This window comes from Salvia miltiorrhiza, chromosome 2 (assembly GCF_028751815.1).
Source record: "Salvia miltiorrhiza cultivar Shanhuang (shh) chromosome 2, IMPLAD_Smil_shh, whole genome shotgun sequence".
Taxonomy (NCBI): domain Eukaryota; kingdom Viridiplantae; phylum Streptophyta; class Magnoliopsida; order Lamiales; family Lamiaceae; genus Salvia; species Salvia miltiorrhiza.
The window spans coordinates 23,711,081-23,718,940 of record NC_080388.1 but is presented as its reverse complement, the minus strand read 5'-3'; positions in this window follow the sequence as shown (position 1 = coordinate 23,718,940).

The window sequence follows — 7,860 nt, the reverse complement described above, 5'->3', positions numbered from 1 at the left end:
GTTTTTTTTTTCTTTTACTACGTATTTTAAAATTTAAAAAGTGCAACATCCAAGAAAATAGTAAGATGGATTGGATTGGGTTAACTACAAAAATTAAATATTTATAGAATTAATAATATTTAATATTATATTTAAATATTAGTGATTGTTTAATCATTTGATGACTGTACATTTTGATTTTGAAAATACATTACATATACATATTATACATAATTTTTTTCATAAAAAATCAGGCAAACGTTTCTGGTTTGAAAAGCAGAAGAAACTAAAGAATTTGTACAATAGATACTTAAAGTAGGTGACGGTATTGTCGGTAAAAGTCTTGGTGATGAAGAATCTAATATGACATTGTGAGAAGATATTCTTATACGAAATGAAACATTACAGCTATAATGGAAAACACATAGCTTGACGCAATGAATATTAGTACATCTAATATTCAACTTGGAGAACACATAATTAAAGGCAAACAAATTTTAGAAAAAAACATGGGCATGAAGTTTCTTATTGCTAGAATGATGATGAGCCCATCTGATTTCACAAAATTTACTATTAGCTAGGTTTCAGATAAGGCAAATCCCTGTGAGTATTTGTTTTGCTACGATAATAAACAAGAGCCAAGGGACAATCTCTTTCGAGTGTATGATTATACCTATTGAAACCTAAAACCTGTTTTCAGTCACGGTTAACTGTACGTGGGAATCTCAAGAGTCACTGGAAAAATAGGTCTACAGATTTTAGTATTTGATGAGGTCATACGCATGACACAACAACTAACGTGTGTATGATGAAATTTTCGATAGATGATAAGGTAATTGCAAATTTAATAATTTATTCACACTTTGAAAGTTGAAGTCATTATTGATATATTATTTAATTTATTTTATTTTAATATTTTTCACTAGCTGATTGCAGCTACAAACATCTAACTTAAGTAAATTTCAAATAAACGTAGCAGTTTCTCTCTTAAATTTTGTGGGTCGATAATAAGAAATCTAATTTAGATCAATTTTAAATAAGTATTACTTCATATGTCCCACCTATCTTGAGACACTTTGCTTTTTGGGCGTCTTACATATCTTAAGATATTTTTATATTTGACAAAAAATTTACTATTTATTCACCTTTTCACTTTTTCATCTACACACAAACACTATTTTTTTAATTTTCGTACCCAAAGAAAAGGTCTCAATATAGTCGGGACAAAGGAAAAACATCTTTTTATTTTAAAATAATTTATTCAGTACTCTATTTTAATAAAATAAAATATCACAAAATTATGTAATAATAGATCCCCGTCGAAACTCGACGGGCCACTTACTAGTATCTATATATATAGTAATGATCACGTATATACAACATGTATTTAATACTCCCTCCATTCTTTATCCAAAAAACAAAAAAATGCTTCCTACATTCTCCATTCCCCATCCATTTTAGGGATGACACATGCTTTAAAAAATTAATTTAATAAATATGAATTGAATAAGAGTCTCTTTTTTTTATTGTGAGTGTATTATGTGAGATACATTTACCAAAATAAAAATAAAAATAAAAATAGAGAGAACATTCAAACGGTGCGAACTCTTATCTTATCTTTGAACAATAAGATCTAGGGTTCAAACTCCACCGCTTTTCTTCTCCCAAGTCATATATATAGGGGTGAGTTAACATAGAAATCATCCCTAAGATAAAAACTAAGAACCAATAACATCCCTTGATTTAACTAAAATGAATGGCCAAGTTTTCATATGTGCATTGCACACGGTAATTGAAGAAATAGCATAAAAATTAAAATAGGGATATACTAGTAATTTCGCACTAAAAAATAACCTCTACTTTGTAATTATTACACACATTTACTTCTCCACTTTATCTTCTCCACTATATTGCATATGTTTGTTGCTTGTGTATAGATGCAACATGCATAATTGATAAACACTCATTTTGCATGGTTTTTATGGTTTATATTCTGCGGTTTAAGTCGATTTTATGCCCGTTTTATTATCATTTGGAGTTCATTAGCTATTATTTCACGATTTCACGGTCTGGTGTAGTTTTGGCTGTTTTGATGCAGAAATGAGTGGTATTGGAGCATGGAGTGTAAGGAATATGTTTAAGAGAAGAGTTTTGAGAGAATCGAGCCCGAAAATTGAGAAAATACGAAGATTTTGAAGTCGGGGCGAGAATGAGGCAATTCGGCGGTCAAAGGAGTTGACCATCGAAAATTGGGCATTTGAAGAACAAAAACGGCGACCAACTCGGCGACCACCGAGTTGGCCGCTGAAATCCCTGGATTGGTTTTATGTTGTATGGCAGAAAAACGGCCGTTTTTGGGCTGTTTTAAGGGCAGATTCGGCGACCGCCGAACGGGCCGGTCGTTTTGACCGCGTGTTTTAAGTCTTCCGCGTTTTTCCGCTTTTCAATGTTATTTTCATTTTTTAAACTCTTTGTTTTACCCTAAGACTATAAATAGGTCCTCTTTTGACCTATCTAGGGTTCCCAACTTTTATTTTTGAGTTTCATAGCTTTAGTTTTCATTGCTTTTCAATTCTTAGAGCACTGGATTTTGATTTATGCAAGAGTGAAGATTCAAGCTGTTACATTCAATTACTACGGTTTTATATAATTTAGTTTTTGCAATTGTTCTTTTATTTAATATGTTTATGTTTTCTTTTATGATGTCTGGCTAATTCGTTAATCTGAACCTAGGGTTTGTACATAGCTGATTAATTATGTGTTTTTGATTTATTGACATCAATTTGCCCTCCAACATGTGATTCATGATTCCTGGTGCTTATTTTCTTGTGATTTATTTGGCCAATATTTTGCATGTCTAGCTGTTCAATTTGAGTCTTGAATGCGATAATTGTTCAGTCGATTCAAGAATGCATGTTATAGTAGTAACCTTGACACTTGAATGAGATATGTGAAACTGTAGGGAGCTATTCTTTGTGTACGCTTGGGAGTTAATTTATTCCTTAGAGTCTTGAGGGTAAATTAATCTATTTCATAGGTGTTCGTTAGAGAAGCTTGTGAATAGTTATGTGATCTCTCATGAGGGTTGGATTAAATTGGTAATTGAATCAATATATTAAATGCATGTAGTTAATTAGTAAAAGTACATCCTTGAGCTCAGAGTTTTCTTTATATTTGATTAGTATAAGAAAAGGACGGTGAAAATGTAAACTTCATATTGTAAGTTAACAGTGATGGCAAAATTAGTCTATTAAAATCTTGTATGGATCATGCATGTGGATTTTGGTCTAACTTGCATCTGCAGTTATGTGAATTATTTTTTGAGGAATTCCTTTAATAAATTAATGAATTTAATTCTCTCTAATTTTTCTTGAAATTGAAATTTATTGGGATTCCATCTCTAACTTTTCTAATTCCATTTAATGTTTTGGTGTCGAGTTCTACAGTTACAATAAAAACTTGTGAAGAATTTATTCCAATGGTGCAAATATCTTCATTTTTATCATACATGAATATGTATATATTTAGTTACAAGCTATTAGTCGATACATGAATATATATTTAATTAGATACATTGAATTTGTAGATTCATGAAAATATTTAGCTATATATAATGAACTGGTAGATATGCATGAAGATATCTAATAAGCAACAATGAATGGATAGATACACAAATATTTTTAATTAAACTTGCATGAATTTATATTTTTTAAATACATTAAAATGTTATCTACCATTTATTCTTACATATTACACTTGATCTAAAATTATAATTTTTAAAATCAAGAAAATATTCTATATTAGTAAATTATTAATTTATGGATATACTAAATATATCTCTAAATTAATAGTAAAATTTATGAGTCCCAACTCTACTAATATATAGAGGTTTATTGTACCTCCACCAACATGACCCACCTTATTTATAAAATTCATGGTTATTGACATTAAATTTCCCTAATCTTGTTCCATCTAAATATTATATAAAGAACCAGTTTAACAGCATCCAATTCCCGTTAGTTTTTTTAACAGAATATTCCTAATATTTAACATCAGCAGTTACGACAATTTAAACATAATTCATTCAGCTTACCTTCCCCACTAACCCACTTTCACCCATTAATTACATATATTAAATAGATTTAATCAATTTACTTTTTTTCGGCAAACTTTTTTGGTTTTCATTCCAAAATTTTAGGAACATCTTCATCAAACATGTATACATGTATCTCTGTTAATTTTCCCACACATAATTTTTCTCTTCAAACAAATTTCACCAGTGATACCAACAAAACTTTTCTACAGCAATTGCAGGAAAACAACATACACATTTTCTGAAGGAAATTAACTTTTGTCATCTTGAGAATGTGTCGAGCACTGAAAATGCAGATGGAGGCGAAGGTTGAAACATCCAATTGAAGAAATTAAAATTTGATTTTCTTTTATCAAAAAAAGAAAAACACAGTACATTTTACCCAGAGATCTCTTCTTGAATCTATTTATTTTTTCTCTTTCTTCAATGAAAGAGGATATGGAAATCTCGCCATCCTTGATACAGCCTAGAAGCGGGGCTTATAGAGGATTCACGTCGTGAATTTCGAGATCAATGAGGCGGCGTCCGACAACATTTCCTCACGCACCTTCGGTTTAAAAATCACGGCCTTTGCGACTAATACCTTTGACGGCGACGAAAATCTTAAAATTGTTGGCGAGAGACTGAACACATTGGCCGAAAAATTCGGCATCCCCTTGAATTTTTCAGTGAATACATTGATAGTGGGTGATTCGAACCGCGATAAATTGGGAGTGTGGAGGCGGAAGATGACCCCGATGATGGGGAAGATGAATATGTTGAGGGAGAAGATAGGAATCGGCGGTAAAAAAAATAGCGAACAGAACAACACAACAATGACAGAAAGAGAATGAATAAATTAGGGTTGCCGCTGGAAGATAAAATAAATCAGGGCCGCTGGAGTATAATGATTTAAAGATTTTATCTATCAATTTTCTTTTTTTTAACATTTGAGTTTAGTTAATTTTAAAATTTTGGACTTCCGATTTTGGGCTATTTAAGTGTGGATTTCAATTATATAGTTTTGATTAAAGAATAGTATATCAATTCGGAGTCTTAAATTTTTGCTATTTCCATTTGTTTTAAATTTATATGTACGATGGTTTGTTCAATGTACTTTATTTTTAAGTTATATAACTATAATTTATTAATAATCAGATTTTGGTAGAATATTTAATTTTATATGAAATTAAAGATTGAAATTTTTGGGGGGTGAATATATAATTTAGAATATATATATATATATATATATATATATATATATATATATATATATATATAATCAATGAGAAACAATATATTATTAGTATCTTTTGAGTTTGAGTTTATGTACATAATTGAAATATAATTACATTCTTGGCGGAGATGGCTTGAGAGAAGAAAAATGGAGCATAATAATTTCTTTTCATAAGCTACCCAAAAAATAAAAATTAACAAAAGGTTAGGAATTCTTATATATATTTTTATATTCTCATTAGACTAATTAATTTGGATCATGAGATGAAATAATTTTGTATATTTATTTTGTGAGGGTAATAGAAACTATTCCTTTTAATTTGTAAAAAAAAATACTCATTTTTTGTATATACTATGTTTTACTTCTCTCCTAACATAAACTAATACTCCCGCCCTTAGATACATTCGGCGAGAATCAAACTTGAATGTCATTTTAAATAAATAAATTTATTAAACAAAAAAATAAGTAAATGCGAAATATTTTTTACAAATAAAAAAATTTGCATCAATTACACAAAACAAAACAAATTTTAATTTTGTATTCTCAATAGTTGAAATACCAATTTATAATTAGTAGAAATTAAAAATAATAATTTTAAAATAATAAATTGGTATTTCAATTATTGAAAGTACAAAGTAAAAAAAATGGTGTGAATTATTTTATTTTAAATTCATGTTCTTTATTGTGTAAATGGTGTAAATTTGTGTGCTTTCATGAATTTTTCTTGATATTTTCAATAAATTGCAATTTAATAAAAAATGGTGTGAATTTATTTTTAAAAATAATTCATATTTACTTATATTTTTATTCCGTTTAATAATTTTATTTAAAGTGTCATTCAATTTCGATACTCGCTGTGCATCGCACGGGCAGACGTACTAGTCTTCTTTATAGACGTGTATCGAGATTCTATCTTTAGCCTTAATTCTTTTTTTGAAAATATCTTTAGCCTTTATTTCAAGTTTACACATAAAGTAAAAAGGCTCGCATATAATCCCCGGGGGGTTCTGCAAATTCCAATGCCATTTGCCATTTCGACTAAAATTGCATAAAATCAATACATAAATGAATATCAAAATCACCGATAGAGCAAATAAATATGACCAATTTTGCAATCATTCACTAATCACAAAATTAAACATTTTTTAATACAATATAATGGAAGATTTGACAATGCCATTGAAACATCTAACCTTGCCATCATGTTGTGAGTATGATTAATAGCATACGAAGTTCACGTATATGTCGTTTTTAGTATATATATCCCTTCAGGATTCGAACCCAGGATGTGCATTCATCCAACAAAATGATGCATCCATCGTAGATCTTGATGATCGAATGACTGAAAATGATTATCCGTTCTTCTTTTATTTAGCGGTTCTTTCTTGAACCTCTCCATATATATATATATATATATATATATATATATATATATATGGCATTTTTCATATAGACTTTAAGGAATGAGGCCTTTTAAATTTCCATTCATATATATATATATATATATATATATATATAAATCGAAATGTGAAAAGAATGACACCTCTCTCTCTCACACACACACACACCAACATAAATACGTCACAAAAACTCGCCTAGTTTATAGCAATCGAGCCATGTTTTGTTTCTCAACCTTGAATGCGACTATGCATTGTGTGCGTTATAAATCTGACGACCCTCAGCTTGCCCATCTACTTGCTCAAAACAGACATTTCAACTGAGCATTGTCATTTACTACTACAAATATTGCCGTTTTTTCTATTTCATAAAGCAATATTGTTTCTCTTTATTGATAAAAATATCCTCCATTCTACCCTTTATCTAGACATTAAACACGACGTCAATACTATCATGATCCCAGCCTAATCGCCATCTCCATTTCTTTTCATGTGGGTGAGAGAAAATGACAAACTCCCAATTAATTACATCCACACAACATATCCAATATTATAAAAATATTTCCTAAACGACAACGTGACTATCGTAAAAGTAACTTTCCACCACAAAGAGACGTAGAAGTTAATTAAATTGCTTCACTATTTTTCATATGATTTTATCATTAAACATCCAAAAAATAACAAATCAAGCATATCAACGAAATAGGAAACATAGCAATACATCGCAAACATGAAGTTTATATACATATTGAAGCAGGCAGCTATTATTGGGATTATAATCTGATAAATTTTCTTTACATCTGTCGCAGAATGTAACATGAACAAAAGGTGCACACTTCCACAATCAATCCAAAGCATCTAGTGTTCGCTTCTCTCTACATGTATATTCCGCCACAGCCATTTTTCCACTGAATAAAAGAATATCACCACACCTGAGGAGACACAACAGTAGTAAAGATTAATCGGGTCGAGCCTCATCTCCCCTGCAATACCCCGTTAAGAATTCCAGACTAAGATAGATCAAAATGATAAGGCAGGAGAAAACCAAATTCAAACAATCTCCCACTAGCAGTACAAGCACGGATCTTGTCAACATACCTGGTGCTGGGCAGACAAATTTAAACAACATTACGGTACGAAACTAATCCAGAATCACAACCATCAAAAATACTTAA